Genomic DNA, 19164 nt, shown 5'->3' with positions numbered 1-19164 from the left:
CTTCACTGCAAATTGGTTAAAAATAAGTAAACCCACTCATTACTAGTACAAATGCCACAATCAAATGTAGAATCGGGCTGCAGACATCAAAAATTAAATCAGGTTATGTCTCACTCATAACTTTTAGACACAAGTCCTTTGGCTTTAGAAACAACTAAATACAACCCAAAATGATCAAAGGATTCAGGTTAGTCTGAAAATGGAGACTTCATGCTAGACCTCATAATAGGTTTCTCGCCAGGCTTTAAAAATTGACACAATGTGACCTTTAAATCAATTCACGATTGGATGGTGGTGATATTTAAGAAAAAGTAGCTATCTGAAAGGATACAAGCCACAGGAGCTCGACGTCAACGCAGCAATGCTTGACCAATGTGAAGCTAGAGAACCAGACTCCAGCTATCAACAAGGATTTGGAGACAACACAAAGTAAATTTATCACCCATAATTATAGCGCCACTGAAATAGGCTATACTCTACAGAAATGTAGCTAAGCCTGGAGTAAAGTTGTGCGTGCATCTCTGGTGTACTTACACTTGTATTCTTGCTTTTGTTCTTGAAACTCTTGCGACGCTCCTCTTTTTCGTTTGTGGTCGGCATCCTCAAGCTTTAGCGAAACAAAACTCGTCACTTTTCTGCCTGGTTTTAAATTCAGGAGGGAGATGTATATCAATAAGTGGTAAACTTACTACAGTGAAAAACAGAGGAGAGGGACTACAAAGGAAGCAAACTTCTTTTGCAAGAAAGACTAGACCATTAGAGTGTATCAGCAGGAGAGAATGCCACCCAACTCAAAGCTTTACTTGTGTTACGAATTAAAGTACTGAATATTGGTTTAAACATTCATACCAGAGATATAGCCATCAAGATGTAAACTGTTGTTTGCCTAGGCAGCCTACTGCCCCCTTGTTAATCTTACTCATTCCAGTCCTTGCCCATGCGAGAGGTCCCAAGTTTACAGTTTGCTACAACACGGGTGGGACACAAATCAATTTGCTCATGTAAACCCAGTCACTTCCCACAAGGAATTTCTTCCTTCCCTTTAGTTTAACAAACCCTTCCTAGTCCAGGTAACTGGAGTTTAAAATCTGGTTCATTTTAATTGAGCCAACTGGACCAACCCCTCTGTTAAAAATTATATTTAAAAACAATTTTCTGTTGGCATGGAGACACCTTGTCATACGATACATTCCCAACCAAATCCATTCACCACTCCCAACCAAGAACACACCCCAGTTACCTACACACCCTTTTCTCCCTATAAAATACTCTCAGACAATCACCCCATCACAAAAATTTAAAACAAAACGCACACTGAATTGCCAAGATCACCCACCAGAGCCCAAGAAAAGCTGCTGTGGACCCCCCCACATGTAAATAAAAATAAATTAAAAAAAACTATATACCCACAAATACCCACTGCCTGACTCCCAAGTACTGAGAACCCAAAAGGGATAACCTGCTGCACCACAAGTTGAAAACCCCAAAGAAAGCTCCATGAAAAGCTCTCCATTCAAAAATACTCCAAGAGAAACTGCTTACTCCCAAGTGAGGAGTGAGACTTCACTCCCCAGAGGTTCCCCTGGGAAATGTAGAACTAAAGTTTCCCCCAGTCCATGTGCAACTCACCCAGACCAAGCGTTACGTTAATGCTTCTCTAGGCACCTGCTAAGCAGAGATGCTCCTCTTGTGGAAAGTGTCCTCCAGCCAACCTGGACAGACATCACAAGCAGCAACAAGAACCACGCCCCTATCTGCTGAAGTCCTTGTGGCAACAGTGCAGAGAACTCCAAGGTCTTTGAGTAGTAACCATTTTAGTAAAACAACCTGGGCCTCTTGCTTCACCCCCCTTCCTTCCTGAAGCATAGATGCTTCATCCACTACAATCAGAGTTTCCTACATTACTTAGAGTGCTGGACTCCACCAAAATAGAAGACACCAGGGGACCTGCAACCACCTGGGAGAGAAGTTGGCCCACTCCCAGAAGAGCACCAATCAAAACTAAACTTAAAGACTTAAACCAGGGACCTCCCCACCCAAATAAAGTATGCACACAATAGTTATAGTCAGGAAGCCCTGGTCAACCAGATGCAATCACAAACCCCACTCCCTTCCAGGATTCCATAAAGGACACCCCAGTCCACTTTATGCACTCATGGGACAGCACAACCCCCATGCCAACAAACAGTAACTCAGTGCATTGTGGGAGCCGTAGTGTTGGTTCATTTTAAATTGACACAATTGGCTTGGTCACAATGGTATGCAAAAGCAAAGTTCAGGAATGGAAAAGTTATGTCCAAGTGACATTCATTGGCTGGCCTAGATATCGCCCATCAAATCCATTCATCGTCTCCCACCAAAAAACACGCGCCAGTCAACCGTACACTATTTTCCCATAAATACAACACTTTCATAGATGGTCACCCCTTCGCACCATTCCCAACATGCAACAAACAATGCCAAGGGGTTTCCAAGTAAATTTGCCAGAGTCAAAGCTAAAACTGAAGTTGTCCCTATTAAAAATGTAGTTTATTCACAAAATAACCACTATCCGCGTACCAAGTAACCTCTCAAGGTGACTGCCCACTTCATGTTTGACCCCAAGAAGTACATATGAAAATGTTTCTACATGCACTAGCACCCCCTCCAGGAAACACCATCACTCGAGTTCCACTCAAGAACCTCCGCCTTAGGAAAGGCAAAGCTATTAACCTACAGCGGTCCTTGTGTAACTAATTCACACCAGCTATTGGTTTGCATTTTGGGATTTGTGGTCCTTCACATCGTAAAATCAGAACTGCAAGTCCCAGCATGCAAAGCAAAAACCTCTGAAGTAGGTTCACCTCAAGCACATAACCAATGCACCGCTAGCACTAAGGACCACACTATGTACCAAACCTGGGGATTAATTAACCCCCAGCTTTAGCGGGCGTGGATGTCACTGGACAATTCTGTGTAATAGAAAGCATGGAAGGGGTTTATGGCTCCTTAGACTAGGATTGGAGAGACTGTTCTGCAAGAAGCTCATAAGCACGACCTCTTGTAATGGAAAGAAGGGAGGAGAGTTGGAAGGGATGTTAGAAGCATGGAAAGATTATTGTAGAGATGGCTGGAAAGGAGAATAGAGGTATGGATGTGGAGAAGAGTGAGTGCAGAGAAGAATAGAAAGGGACGCCAAGATGGAGAATGAAGGGGGACGAGTGAAAAAACAGATGGATGTTGACTGATAAGTATAAATAGAGAGAAAAAAAAGGTAGATAGGAAAGAGTGATCATGGAAGGAAAGCAGGGTGGACAGTGGAATGGCAAGAAGGAAAAATGATAGGTGAAATAGAACGAAAAAGAAAGACAAGGGATGGAGGGAAAAATTACAGAAAGGAAGTAGAACAGACTAGAAGAAGAATGGCAAAAACAAGGAAAGGTAAAGAATTTCAAAAATCCATCAGGAAAAGCGTCCTCCTGAGAAACTGCCGGTTCGCCTGCCTCCCCTGCTAGCTAGAGCTATTTGTGGTATGGTTCAAAGTGGGGGTAATTTGTTTTTCTAGCTACACCTTTGTACACAACACCCAGAAGGGCGCACCTTAACAGAAGGTAATCATGTGTATCTGCAGGAAAACATTGCACAAACCTATAAAAACTCTCCCATGACCCAAAATCACCCTGACCTCCCAAGAAAGAGGCCACCCGACCCCTCGGTCCATCCAGTGGCGGCACCGACACAAAGCAAAGGAAAACCACCCCACTAGCATCCATAAGCACACGTGCTAGTAGGGATCTCTGGACACTTAAAAATTATTAGCAACAGACAATCAGAGTTTGCTATTAAAACAGGTCAAGTCCAGGCCTCGAACCAGAAAGAAGGCGAGCTAGACGCATAAACAAACACCTTTAAAATCAAAGCCTCGCAGGATCCGGGTCTCTAACAGCCCTTCAAAAACACCTGATACGTTTATATGTCATGAAGAGGCGGGGCTACACGTTTCACTCCAACGTGGTGGCCAATGGGAGGACAGAGTGTGGCCTCTGAGGCAATGGCCTCCACTCATACTTGTTCACACAGAAATCAAGCATCAGCTCTCAGCCCTAAGTGGCCTAGCACTTCACAGTCCAGGTCATAGAAAAACACTGATCACATTTGGGTACCATATACTGTTGTCTCCTGTGATGCGAAGGCCCTGAATGCAACCGATTTGTTAATTTTAAAGTATGTTTTGCTTTTTCATCGGGTTGACCACATGACCCAATGGATGGGCTTCAATGTTCATATGCCTCTGTGACGCCGTGTGTCCAGACGTTCTTTGGCTTGTAATACCATCTAGAAGTTGTTGTCTTGTGTTTACTTCACTTTGATCCAGCTGATATAAAACATTCCAGTAACCGGGGTATTTAAGCTGTTAAACTGCTAAATGACCCCAGTAGCCGTGATATTTAAATTGGTAAACTGCTAAATGACCCCCTTTCATCCGCGACACCTTGAGTCACTCCTGGTTTTTCACTCAACGTCAGTTTGCAGGCTGAGTTTTCTAAATCTAAACTTATGGTGATGGAAACTAGCTGCACCCCCACCCCCACCCCCAGTATGCAAAATACTGTCGGCTAAAAAGCTAGGACTGGGTTGAGAGGTCACACACGCTATGAGGACACATGGTAGCCTGACCTGGCTGTCTTTGATTGGTGGATGGAAGGTCCTGGGATAGGGATGCATGTAGGTGAACGCCAATGACAGGTGTAAGGGCATGTGTAAAAGCACAGCAGCCAGGTTTCCCTGGTCCATACATGGATAGGTAGGCCAGTCCTGGTATTTCTTAGAACTCTGGGATTTGTAGTCCTGGTTTTAAACTGGGCGCCCTACGACTACAAGTCCCTGAAGAACCTCAACTAACTCCAAATTCTAAAAGTGGCATTCAACGAGCCCTCTTTCATTCAGCCGGGATCACACACTTGTTCATTCATCAACCTAAATCATTGCTGTAGCACAATAAAAAAAAAAAGATTAAAAAAAAAATCAATATTGTTATTTGTGGGACACCCCTGAACTGGGGTCAAACTGTATGAACGAAGACTACAACTCCCAGAATGCACGATGATGTTCGATGAAAACCAAGTATGAACTACTCTGTCCAAGGTGGCATGACGTCATTCGGTAAGCTTTGTAACGTATGATTTGTTAATGAGAAAATGTCTCCAAAAAATGCTATTTGTAGAGAGTGTATTATACAGGCTCCTCCGATTTTTTTTTTTTAACTGCTTGTTAAAGATAATTGTTCTTTTGTTTAGATTTTATTTCAGAATTTTTTTTACATTTAGGAATTTGATTGCTTTTTACGTGCCAACCTTCCCCTTTTTAGGCTTGACTTAATAGCACTGGCCTCAGTCATGGGAAATGTAGGGGTTCATCTTTGGGTTGGATTGCAAATGGTAGAGAGAGGAATACAAGACTCATGACTCAGAAATGTGGTTTAGCTTTCTCCAATATATCACATTTGTTCTTCTCATTGGTGGCCCACTGGCACTGCGATGCGCACATTAATCTCTGTAGCAGAGGACCTAGCTAAGCATTTATTATGGTAGCTGTACTATTCACATATGAGACTGCGTGCCAATGGTAGCATCCTCATTTTTATTAAAGAATGGAATTGTGTTGGTCTCCCCCCCCCCCCTTGCATTACAGTGATTTTTGCAGGGGCTACTTTTTGAAGAAAGATAAGCATGCGGATATCTAAGCAGGGGGAAACATGCAAAAGAACTTGTGTGGCAGGTGCAAAGTTTTTTTTATCTTATTCCTCAATGACAAAACAGTTCATTTATTTGAAAGTTAAGACACAAACATAATGCTCCATGAACGTCAAATGTATGCTGTCACTTTTTAAAAAGTCAAAAGAATGTGTGCAGCACTTTTATTTTTTTTAAATGTATTTTATCAAGACATGTTGAAAATCATATTGTTTATTTGAAAGCAGAAATATGGAACTTAATACACCTTTTGCTAGTTTGACTTCACACACTGGGCCCCATGCTTTTTGGTCCTGCACTTTCATGTGAAAAATCAGTGCATTTCAGCACTTGTAGTCTTGTTTGCTTCCATTTTCTTATCCAAAATCATTGATTTCTTATCGAAAGGTCCACAAATGGATACACAGTTTGTGTAGATGGCGGGTGCAGAAAAGCTAACGGTGGCATTTGTTGCAATTAAAGAAACCAAGGGAATGAACTGAAGTGCTACCTAGATATGATTGTAGAAAGAGGCAATGGATGGACTAGTGATGGAGTAAGGACTGCATTGTTCCTTAAATGTCATTCCAAAGAGGGCAGGTACTGAACAGCACTCTAGTGTGTGAGAAAATAACCGAAGGGCCAAAGGTTTCTCTTTTGAGGATTCCACCGGTGCTGCTGAATGCCAGGGTTGCCGGATACCAAGGCAGCCTCGTCTTGATTTCACCTACTGCCCCTTTCTTCCACTTCCTGTCTCTTTAGCTCACTGTTGCAGTTTCCTTTTCACTCCCATTTCTGCTTTTGAAACAGTTTTCCTATCTTTCACGTTCACCTTCATTCCTTTTTGTTAAGTTATGAGTATTTGTATAGTGCACAATTCACCCAGAAGGGTATCCTGTCGCTGAAGCAGGAGCTTTTATTGTCCGAGCCAGGGCTGTGTCTGGTTGAAGAGCAAGGTCTTCATTTCCTTGCAGGATTCAAGAACTGAGGAGGGATTCTGATGTCCAGTGGTAAGGCAAGGCTGTTGGATCTGGTTCTGTATATGCGGGATTTGAGTGAGAGTCCGTCTGGTCACCAGATGGAGTCCCAAAGGAAGGTGTCTTTGCTGACGATTACTATAAATATATATGTGAGAGAGAGAGAGAGAGAGAGAGAGAGAGAGAGAGAGAGAGAGAGAGAGAGAGAGAGAGAGAGAGAGAGAGAGAGAATGAATATGAGCTGGGTTCCATTAGCATAGAATATGATGTTGATCCTGTAGGCGCGGAGGATGCTGGCAAGTGGGTTCATGTAGGCATTGAACATAGTGGGTTTGAGGGAGGATCCTTGTGGATGAGGTCCATGAGTCCAAGGTGAAGGGGGCGACCCTGAACAACTGGATGAGTTCTTTCAGGAAGCAGCAAATTTAGCAAGCTGCATGTCCTTGGATGCCAGCTTTGTGCAGTTGTTGGATAAGGATGTGATGGGAGATGGTGTTGAAGGCTGTGGAAAGGTCCAGTAGGATGAGGGATGTAATGTCACCGCAGTCCATGATCCTTTAGATTTCCTCCATGGTGGTGATGAGGGTGGTCTCTGTACTGTGGTTGAGCCTGAATCCAGACTGAGAGGTGTTGAAGAGGTGGTTGTCGTTGCGGTGGGTGTCTAGGAAATTTATCAACCTTTCTATGACTTTTGCCAGGTAGCATAAAAAGGACATAGGCTGGTAGTTGGCTAGCATCTTTGGCCTGCTGAGGGTTTCATGAGGAGGGGAAGCACTATGGCTGGTTTCCAGGCATCTGAATAGGTGGCTGGGATGATTGAAGCATTCAGGATCAGAGGGAGGGTTGCACTGCTGTGGTCTAGTCCTTTGATAAAGACGCAGCGAGGGCATGGGTCCAAGGCTGCTCTGGAGTGGATGGGCTGCATGATCATTGCTATTTATTTAGTGGTGATGGTGGACCAGACCTTCATGGTGTCCAGTGGGTGTTGGCTGAGATGCGCAGGAGGGCTGTGAGGGTGTAAGGGGCAGGTTGAGACTCGAAGGTGTCGCAGTTACTGGTGATCTTATTGCTGAAGTATAGGGATGGCTGGGTCAGAAATCCTGAGAGAGGGTTGTGCTGCTGGAGCTTACCACCTGCGAGGCGAAGTCTTTCATGATGGTGAATATGTCCTTGGTGCTCTGGTGCTGCATTCAATCCGGTCGTGAGTGCAGAGCGTTTGGTAGCACTTATTTACTGATGGTAGTGTTTGGGGGTTGTAGTTGCTCATGTCAGTGTCGTTCTGACTTTTTCTCCATCTACGCTCAAGTTGCTTGCAGTGACATTTGCTGAACCTGAGCTCTTCTGTGTACCAGCTTGCTTGTAATCTGGTTCTTAAGATTTTGTGGCTTCGAGAGATTCCAGGGTGTTTGTGCAGGTAGGTTTCAGAGCGTTAACATTGGACATTGACTCAAGGATGTTTTGGTTATGTCAAGCCAGTGGTGTAGGAGTTCGGAATCCCAGGATGCTTCTAAGATCTTGTTCCAGTCTCATTGTGAAGGTTTGTCGATAGTATTTCTGCGGTGATGTGGGAAGCGTTTGCTGAAGTGGATGAGGCCATGATCGGATCAGGTAATTGATGTGGGCTTGTCTACTGTGATGCCATTTGCAGCTGGTGAAGATGGGGTCCAGGAGGTGTCTTGAGCCATGGGTCCAGACCCGGCACATCGCACTCGGAACTGCTGCATCGCACTCGGAACCACCTCTCAGGAACCGACGCACCGCCACCACTGCGTTGAGAAGATCGATGCATCACCTATACAGCGTGGAGAATCTCAGTGCATTGCCTTCAGAACTGCCGCACCTCGGAACCAATGCATTTCTCATGAACTGAACACATTGTCAAAGTTGCATGGAGAAATTCCATGCAAAACTCACCTGCGTGGGGAATCAGACGCATCTCACGGTTACAATCAAGGTATTTTTGCTCTGGGGCCTGCATGGGTCCTGTGCCCCCCCCCCGTGCTCCATCGAGGTCAGCCTGAAGTCTTGACCTTGTCCCGGTCCAGCTTGACCAATTAGCTCTTTAGGTGCTACTTGTTTTTAAGTGCTATACTTTGTATTTAATCTTTAAAAATTCATATCTACTTCTACTGGATAGACTCGTGTTGTTTTGATCTAGTTTTATTCATGTAATGTAGGTGTAATGTATGTGGTCTTGTAAAGCGCACTGCTGCCCTGAGGCGTCCTGGCGCTGTAGACCGCTGGGGAACCCGTCCTGGCTATCCCTGTGAGATGGTCCCTAACTGGGCATCTCCAAGGTGAAACCAAGCATCCCCGGCGATTGTGGGGGGTCGTTGTAGAGATGAGGCAAGCTAATGCCCAGAGTTGCAGAGTGTGATCCCTGGTTAGAGTAGGCACCGAGGCGAGAATTATCGAGTCCGCTGACCCTGGTCCACGACCCTGCCGCGTCGGGAATTGAACCCTGGTCCCGGGCTGTTTTTTTTCTGCTTCCGGGTCTGCCGCCTCTAACCGGTGAGCCACACCACACCACTCCACTTCATAAAATCATAATCAATTTTTTTAACTGGGAGTGGCGTCCTCTTTGTGGTGTTTTCACTGTGTTACTGCATGAGCTATTGCACAAATACTTTACACATTTTCTTATAAGTTAAGCCTGTCTGTTCTGTGCCAAGCTACCAGAGGGTGAGCACAGGATAATTTAAGTTGTGTTGTAACTCATCCGGTCTTGGATTGTGGTCCCAACGTGGACTGGGTGCATACTCCTGTCAACTGGATATCCCAATTTCTAACAGTGTATTAAGTTACATTTGTGATAAAAGAATATTTAACGGCAGCTACATTTTTGCCTTCAGAGTCAAAGGTGCAAAACAGAGAAACAAGCATTTGCAAAGCCAATAGGTTGCCCATTTTGGCTGTCCTAATGAAGAGCCATGGCTTTATAAATAATTTTTCCCAATGTTGTTTAGCATCCATAAAAAGCAAAATAAAAAAAACTAAGCAGTGGTAAATATAAGAGATTAGACTATTTGGGAAGGTGGATTGTGAGAATGAGTACATATTTGTATTGATGGAGAGCATGGGCCAATTACTAACACTTGGGAAATTTTGATGGTTATTATTGTTAGAAATGGGGGTCTCTAGTTGGCAATGGTTTGCACCTTGTCCAAGTAGGGACCCTTCTTTCTAGTCAGGATAAGGGAGTTACACTCCTAAAATAGCCCCTGTTCACCCCCTTGGTAGCTTGGCACGAGCAGTCAGGCTTATCTTAGAGGCAGTGTGTAAAGTATTTGCACATAACCAACAGTAATACAGTGTAAGTACTACAAAAGGACACAACATCAGTTTAGAAAAATATCCAATATTTTTATATTCTTAAGATCAAAAACGATAAAAATCCACAATATAGTACATAGAAATCTTAAGTTATCAAAGTAACCTTGAAATACAGTTCCTTGAAGTCAATACCTCTATCCAGGGCTATCACAGCGTCATGAACAAACAAATCCAAACAGTTCTGGCTGATCGCGGCGTTGTAGGCCAACTACAGTGTCGGGAAGACCCGCAAAACAGCACCTTTAGAAATGCAGGGCGTCAGCGGCCTATCGTTGAGCTCCGAAAGCACGGCGTCCACAGGCGTTGGTTCCCTAGGTCGGAGCAGTAGTCAGGCCCTTGAAGTCACACACATTGCAGATCGAACTCCTCTTGGTTGAAGTCAGGAGCACTGGCTTCGGCAGGCGTCGGGTGCTGCGGTGCAGAGTGCAGTGGTGCAGCGTGCAATGCCCAGAAGTTGCGGTGCAAGCAGCGGCTTGGAGGCGGCGTCATATGGCGTCGTCTGTGAAACCAGGGTCGCAATGCAAAGTGATGTGGTGCTCGTCACGGTGCTGGAAGGTCATGGTGCAGGCAGTGGCATCTTCGTTGCTGAAGCACTGTCATCGGCTGATGAACTGGAGTAGATGGCACTGGTGTCTGTAGGCCAAGGCTGTGGTGTGGGATGAGGATGGTGTGTCATAACTTACAAATGGTTCCCTCGAACCAAGGTGCAAGCGGTGGCATAGATTTTGGCCTGGAGCGGCGGCGTCGGGGATACCAAGGCAGCGGTGTGAAGTGCGGTGCACACAGGTCGCGTTGGAAGCAGCGACTTGGTAGCAGCATCAGATGCCATCGTCGGTGAGACCAGGGTAGCGTGGCGGCATTGCGCACTGCACAGCAAAGCACTCAGCAAAGTGGTAGTTCCTTCTCATAGGTTCTCCAGCTCTTCTTCTTGGCCCAAAAGAGTTCTAAAGTGTAGGGGTTTTGGCCCCACTTTTTATAGCCCAAAATCATTTGTCCTCTCAGGCAGAAAGTGTCTGTGCCCAGCCAGAACCTGTTATGTCCTCTCTGCTGCAGCTTCCTGGCAGGAGGTGGAGACAGCATTGTCAGAGGTAGACCAGGCCCATTCAGGTGAAAGGAAATCTCCTCCCCCTACTCTAAATGCAGACCAGGTCTATTCATCCCTTTCCTGACCCATCTAGACTCTCTGGAGCCACTGCTCTTCTCCAGCCCCTGTCATCCCAAAACCTGACAGTCAATCCACAAACCCAGCAGAGGCCTACTGGATGGCCGAGCAAGAAAACACCTACTTTCTAAAAGTGGTATTTTCAAACACAGAATGCAAAAAACACCTTCACTGAAAGATGCACTTTTAGATTCTGAGTTCAGGCATGCTAAACTTTATTTCTCTACCTTGTTCCCAGGTCCAATTATGTGTATAAGATGTTATAAACAAACTCCCCATTTTATCCTATGGGAACAGGCAGCCTAGCAATGGTGAAAAACGAAATGCACTGTAATTCACCACCAGGACATGTCACACACCTCAAGAAATGTCCTACCTTTAACATACACAGCACCCTGCCCACAGGGGTACCTTGGGCCTACCTTACGGGTGCCGGACATGTAGAAAAAGGGGAGGTTGGGGCCTGGCAAGTGGGTACACTTGCTAGATCGACATGGCAGTTACAAACTGTGCACAGACTCTGCGGTGGCAGATCCGAGTTACTGTTTCAGAACTACTCATGTGGGTGGCACAACCAGTGCTGCAAGCCCATTAGTAGCATTTAATTTACCAGCCTGGCACTCTCCGTGCACTTTACTAGGGACTCCACAAGTAAATCAAACATACTAATCATGGAAACACCAATCCATAACATAATTTACAACAGGAGCACTTGTACTTTAACACCGAACAGCTTGAGAAAGTGAGCAGAGAAACTAAATCAGCAAAAACAGAGTCAAAACCTGGAGGGCAGAAAGCAAAAAGACAGGGGAAATAACTCAAAAGATGCCAAGTCTAACAGCTATAGATTGAGTAAGTGTATTCGGGGAAGTTTGAGTGTATGTTTGTCTTGACAAGTTGTGTGTAGAAGGATAGTTATGATAAAGATTATATGAGCAATGTTTAGTGTTGTATGATTTATATAGAATGTTGAGGTGTTAAGAAGCACTATATATATATATATATACATATACATATACATACATACACATATACATACATATACATATATGTGTATGTGAACAAACTCTGTCTTTAACTCATATTAAGCATTTAAAAGCACTGAGGTCAAATGCGGTCCTGATAATAGTATGCATGTTTATCAGCATTTACCGCTGAAAGCATTGAGCTTAAGACACAAATTCACATATGGAAGTGACAACCTATTCTGCAGGTAGTGATGTTGCTGGCTGTAGAAGAGTAGGGTCTGCTTTCCTATGGTCACCCCACTTTTTGCTTCACTGGTTTTCGACTTAATGTGGCTGTGGGCCTGCTAATCAGACCCACAGCCCTGCTGTTCTCTCTAAATTCATAACCATGTACTTTAGGTACATCACCAATTGGGATTGGGTCACCTTATGAGCACCTGTACAGTGTACTATAGGTACCCAGGGCATAGGTGCATCCAAGGCCTACCAGGGGCTGCAGCATATCTTTTGCCACCCCTGGCTGGCCATCCAAACTGACACAACTGGCTGATCACTCAGCTGGGGCAAGGTCGTGTAATCACTCCTTGCTTAGATATAGTATACCTATGTCTAAACCTATATCTGGACACATATACACCTATAAGTCACTCCTATGGCAGGCCTTAACAATCCTGGAGGCAGAGTGCTTGGTTTTATGTGAGATGGTGCTCTAGCATGAGCTGAGCCTGTCTGCAGCTTTCTGAACCATGTCCTTATAGCTGTTCCAGGGTATTGCCATACCATATACGCTTAAGTGCATTATAATCCTTACGGTTAGATGCTATCTTTGGTTTGGCTTTATCGAAACATGTCGTGTAAGGTGTCATATGCTTTGGAATACTACCCCCTTGCCAATTCTGGCGACGGGGGTAGCATTCCACCCTTCTAGAGGGAGAAGACATATTGCGAACAGTAAACGCGGTTAAACCTAACCAGAGCCTCAGCATCACAAAATGGATGCTGCTGCCACAGACACAAGTCTTGCCTCCTGCTGCTGACCGAAACTCCGGCAGGGGAGACCTGGACAAAAGGTTTCCTGTCACAGGGATGTGCTAACATCACCCCAGACAGGAGATAGTGGATTGAGACAGGGAGGGCGAGTGAAACTAGACACTGCCTGGGGCACACAAGGTGTCCCATGCAAAGCCCAGTACAAACCGGTGCTGGGTCACTCCAGCCCCAGCTCTGGCGTGAAACTGGACAAAGGGAAAGGGGTGTAATCACCCCCTTCCTGGGTCCCACCCATAGGAGGGACCTAGCAGGTAATCCAGCCCCTTGATTTGGAATAAAGGTAGGAGCTGTGTCCATAGACTTTAGATAATCCGGACTGAAACTTTGAAACAAAACTCTGGACCCTTCGACATCCTACTCGACGTAGAAGACTGAAGAATCTCCCTTGTGGTCAAGGAGTGACCACCCTGTGTAAGCAGGCACCATCAGCGCTCAAAGGTTTTCTTTGTTGTTGCTCCCACCGGAGCTCGAATGACAGATCGACAAGAACCAGACTCCCAGACTTCCAACAGCCCGATCCACAGCCACAGCAAAGCAGAGACCCGTGGAGGCGACGCGAGACGTGGGACCGGCCATCTTGGAAAGCCAGCGAAGGGCTTCCTGTGCAGCTCCCGAGGCACCCTCGAAGCTGTGCATTTGGGATTGAGAAGCCCCTGCCCCGAGCAGCTTTTGCACTGAAGATCACCTCTCCACACTCACTGAGTGCTGCGTGGGGCCCTTTTGTATTTTCCTGCTTGATGCGTCTGTCCGGTCACTTGCCCATTGGCTAGTGGCCTCTGTGACGACGAACATACAAATTTACACTGCTGGTCTGGTTGCTCCAGACTGGCCCTTGCTCCCCTGAAAAGGAGCAGCCCATCAGAACTTGCTGGTCTGATCCAGAAGCCATGTTCGATTCCTGCGTGGGTTGCATTTGCCAAGGCCTGTTGACTCCAAACCGGAAGCAGACACAGGCGAGAGCCTTTGTGGGACAGTCCGTGCCCAGCTCCTGGTCATCGTCGATACCTCCTGGTCCACGTGGTAGCGGACACAAGCTTCACAACAACCACCTGATTGCGCCCGACATCGCCTGGTTCCTTCTTGCTCCCTGGCTAGTGACCCAGACTCTGTCCCCTATGCTTTAAGGTACTCTACATCTTCGATACACCCTTGGATCCAACCGGACTCTTCTCTCCTGGTCGTCTGCAGCATCTTTACCTCCAGGCTCCATAGAACTCCACGAAGAAACCAGACGCACTTTGACACCTATGTACCCACTTCCTGTGGGTGAGGTAACGCGAGTACTCCGGTGCTCCTGTTGTGGTTTACACCTCTAGTGTCCTAGTTTTAAGTGGTTAAGTTCTAGTCCAGTGGGAGACTTCCAAATCTGCAACTTTCTAACTTTTACGCACCATTGACTTCTATGGTGCACGCGTGTGCCTTTAGACACTGCAACCGCATCCTGTGGACCTCCCACGTCCTAACTCCTGTTAGTCCAGTGTAGCCCCAGCGATTCTCAAGGCCCTAGGCATTACCATTGTCCGTGACGTGGTTCTTATACCACTATTTTAGTAAATGGTTTTAGGGGCCACCGGGCCTATCCATAATTGTGCAACTTTCGTATGTTATTAAGGTCTTTTGTTTAAACGCTTGTGCCTCTGCCCTCAAAGAGTACAGAGGATTATTCTAGTAATAAATACATACATTTTTATAATATATAACTTGTGTGGTGTCCTTTCATTTGGTATTAAAAGGATTGTATATGTTAAAACAGCTGGCTTCACATGCCCTCTTGAGTTTAGCCTAAGACTGCTTTTGTCCATGCTACCCCTAGGATAGCTGGTCTATAAGGTTGACTTACAACCAATCACCATAAGGGTTGTTTGGACTGGTACAAGGTGCTCACTAGAATAGTGATCATACACCAGGCCAACTTCTCACACATATGAGATGCATTTCCATTAGGAGTGTTTATCGTTGTTGCCTGTAATGGTGCAACTAAGGGCACGTAACCTGCTAATATTAGAAATAAAAGTGGGTTATCAGTGCACATTAATTTAGTAAATATACGCAGCAAGAAAACGTAGGCTTAATCAATTAAACATTTTAAAAGCTTCCTCCAAAGTCGAAACGTAACCCCAGCACGTTGCGTGGTCTTCATGGAACACTAGCTCTACAAAGAAGAAAAACAAAGCAGGAGTGGTAGGTCAGCAACACAGAGAGCACAGGGGAATATATTGGGAGAGACACAAGAGCAAGACAGCACTTCCTCAGAGTAGTGAAAGAAAAACAAGAAAGTAGTTTCCTGTATTTAAGCAGTGGAAGGATACAAGTAATCCAATCAAAATAATGGTTAGGAAGCTATGCTCCAGAAGGTTGACAACCCCAGGAAGAGAAATGAAAGCCATTGAATAAGGAGCAAGCAAAAGAGACTGATAATAGAGGCAACCAATGGTAAGCAGTGGGCTGAACTGGGGCCCGTTGTAACTATTGGTAGAGGCAACCAATGGTAAGCAGTGGGCTGAACTGGGGCCCGTTGTAACTATTGGTAGTATCCAAAATATAGGTCTTCTCCAACAGACAGCTAAGAGCTGTCTTTAGGCGAGACCTAAAATATTACCGCCCTGTCCTACCCCACTCCCTAACCCTAAGATCTGGGCTAAAATGTTGGTAGCAGAAGAGGAATGAAGAGTCATGTTGAAAGGACTGTTATCCAGAGGGCGGCCAAAACGATTGCCTCCGCATACGTACACTGATCAATATCACATGCTCAAAGAAAGCGGAAGTACAACTGTAAAACAAAGCATGGCGGGAATGGTTGCATTGTTTGCCTGCAATCTCTTCATTCCGACTGCATGAGCCTCGCCAGTCTTCCATTGACTGAGCTGAACTTTGAGTTGGAACAGCAGCAGCAGAGTCCCCGCTCCGGAGGATGCTGCAGCTGATGCAGTATGGGAAACACATTGTTAAAGCAGCATGAGCACGCATGCTTGACACGGAGGTTAAAGAATGCATTGATCAGGTATTGGCAGTCTGTCTTCTTACCACTCCTATAGGACTTCTGCCTTATTGACAGCCGCCATCTTCACTTTTGTGACATTGATTCATGAGGCAGATAATCCTCGAGCTACTCCTTAACATGAGTTTCTTTTCCCTATATTTGGAGGTGCCGGGCTCCAGACATCTCCACTAACGGCATACACCAGGGCTGATGCAGTTGAAGTACTGCTTCTAATTATTTTATGATTTTGATTGTGCACTGTTATCTTAATTAAACTTTGTTTCCAGTAGCTACAGCCGCTCAGGGAGCTAGGTGGCTGCAGTTGGTGTAGCTGCGCTCCAGTTCAGGCTTTTATTTGCCCCTCGGGTGTCATTGCGCTTAGCGTGTTCTGGCCTAACATCCCTGGTTCCCATAGAAACACATATAAACAACGCAGTTGTGCGTGCAGGAAGGTGGAAGACCGCTGGAATGCTGAAGGCACACTTAAGGCAAGTCCATCTGCCTGTCTGTACCTGTTCCCCACCTCGCACCGTGAACCCTGGTTCTTCCACTTCACACATCACACATCACATATTAATCCTCTCAATTTCTTGACATCAACACTTCCAGTCAGTCATCTCCCTCCTGTCCATCACTCCCTACCGGTTTGGAAGTTCTCTAGCTGGTCATCACTACAATTTCTCTTCCGTGTCAAATCTTTGAAGTGAACATGGCATTTCAGATCCATCCTTTGAGGTCCCTCCCAAATGCTTCCTTCTCAACAGTACATCTTTCCCACAGTGTAATCCGGATATTTTTGATTTCCTAGCCCTTTCCTCTCCTTAAGCTATTTTCCTTAACGAAACCTAGCTATGCGGTTCCTCCTCCCCTGACATTGCGGCTGCCATCCCTTCGGGCTGCTCCATTTCTTACGTTAACCATCAAGGTAAGTGTGGGGGTAGCCTTGCAGTTATTTATAAATCTTCTCTTATCAGCACACTCCTCAATCTTTGCCCTTATAATTTAGGTGACGTAATGATTCTCTCACAGAAATTTAATTCACCATTCCCCTTCTCATGGGCCCTCGACAACCTCCCCCCCCCCCCCAATACCCGATTTGACCACTAAATTTGTGGACAATCTGTTTGAATTATTAGCCTCCTTTTTGTTGAAGTTCACAAATCTTCTGGTCCTTCGTGCCTTTAATATTCTTCTTGGCATCTCCTCCGATTGATTAAACTGCAGTCTCCCTGAAAGATTCCTTAAGTACCTTAGGCTTATCTCTTCAGGATTTGGCCACACACTCACAAAACAGGGCACCTTCTTAACCCTATTTTTTCCAACACACTCAGTATCCACACCTTTCCCCCTTGTACTCATCTAGGCAGTTCCCTTCCCACTTCCACTCAAGACCCAGTTTACCTCTGCACTGCTGGGCCATGGTCAACTCCACCAACCTCTCCGAAGTGCTGAAGTCTAAGCCTGTTAGAAATTCTGCACACATCGGTGTAGACTCCTATCATTTTAATTATTAGTTAGGCAATGCCTTGTATTCCTTGATCCCGCTCAAGACACAGTGCTACTTCCATGAGACACCTACAGCATCCTTGTACAACAATGAGCTGAAGGCTGCTAAACAACGGAGCAAAACGTTGGAGAATGCTTTGCGCTCCTGCTCCAACCCTAATGATGAGCGGATTGGTAAATTGGCTAGCAAACACTACCATTGCTTAGTTCAATCATGACATGTATTACAATACTAGAATAAAAACACCCCAAAATCTCCTTAGGGAAATTTTCAACATTGTAAAAGACCTAACCCATCCTGCAGCATGCCATAATGTAATTTCGTCTCAGATAGTTTGCTCCAATCTCAATAAAAAAACATCAGCCGATCCTTACACCTTGAGTAAATGCCGGCCCAGGTCTCTGCTGCCCATTAGGGCTATTTAAGAAATTGGGCTGCTAGTTGAGGGGGGTAAATCACCACTCATTCAGAAACCACAGTCCTCGTCAGGGTAAAGTCCCAAGAAAACCCTAAATGATTCTGTGCTAAGGCCCCTGGTAGTTTGACACAGAGCAGTCAGGCTTACCTTAGTGGCAATGTGTAGAGTATTTGTGGAACACTTCAAACAATCGCACAGTGAAAACAAACCTGATTCTAGTGCGTATCAGAAATACCTAATATAGCGCCATCTTTACATGCAAGTAATGTTTGTGTAGTCTTGCATTATCAAACTGCATGCTTGAAAAAGATCCTCTATATCTTTAAAATATAGTTTGAAAACCTACCTTTTCTCAAAACGTCTTATTGTTGGATCTCCTTTATTCTTACAAATTGCCCTCTCCTTCCCTTCTATCCTCTGCATGCCATCTCCCTCTCTGCGCAAATACCTACTGTGTCACATGCATGTTTGCCTTAATCTCTATTATTCTATTTCTGCAAACTGACCACAGAGCATTTGCAAGATCATATTCTTACTCCGAAAGGCATACCCCTGCAACACAATACCCAACCTTCACCAGATCATCTATTAATTCTACCAAACACCTACTAATGGGAACAAATAACTCCTATTAATTTAATCCACCACAAAGAAACTGGAGTGAATGCATGGAATGTTTTGCTTGAGCACACAAAGAAATAGCTTCCAAGTTTCCCAGGTCCATGTGTGATGTGCTGTTCAAGTTCAGGTTTTTAATTTGAATTGTGGGACTTGTAGTCCTGTTTTGTAATGCAGTAAACAAGACTACAAGTCCCAGAATTCAAAGAAAAAACCCGACAGGAGCAGCACATTACGCTTGGACTTGGGAAACTTGGCAGGGCTGCTAAAACTGGGAATGACCACTAGAAGAAGGTTATGACAAGAATTATGGAACATAGATCCACATTCAGATGCCAACGGAATGTTAGCAGACTAACAAACCACTTTGTAGAGAAAAAGCACTCTGCCGAAGATTTTACTTGGACAGTTGTGGAAAAACCTAACATCAACATGAGTGG

Source organism: Lissotriton helveticus, chromosome 7 (genome assembly GCF_964261635.1).
Source record: "Lissotriton helveticus chromosome 7, aLisHel1.1, whole genome shotgun sequence".
Classification (NCBI taxonomy): domain Eukaryota; kingdom Metazoa; phylum Chordata; class Amphibia; order Caudata; family Salamandridae; genus Lissotriton; species Lissotriton helveticus.
Note: the sequence above shows the minus strand (reverse complement) of the source record.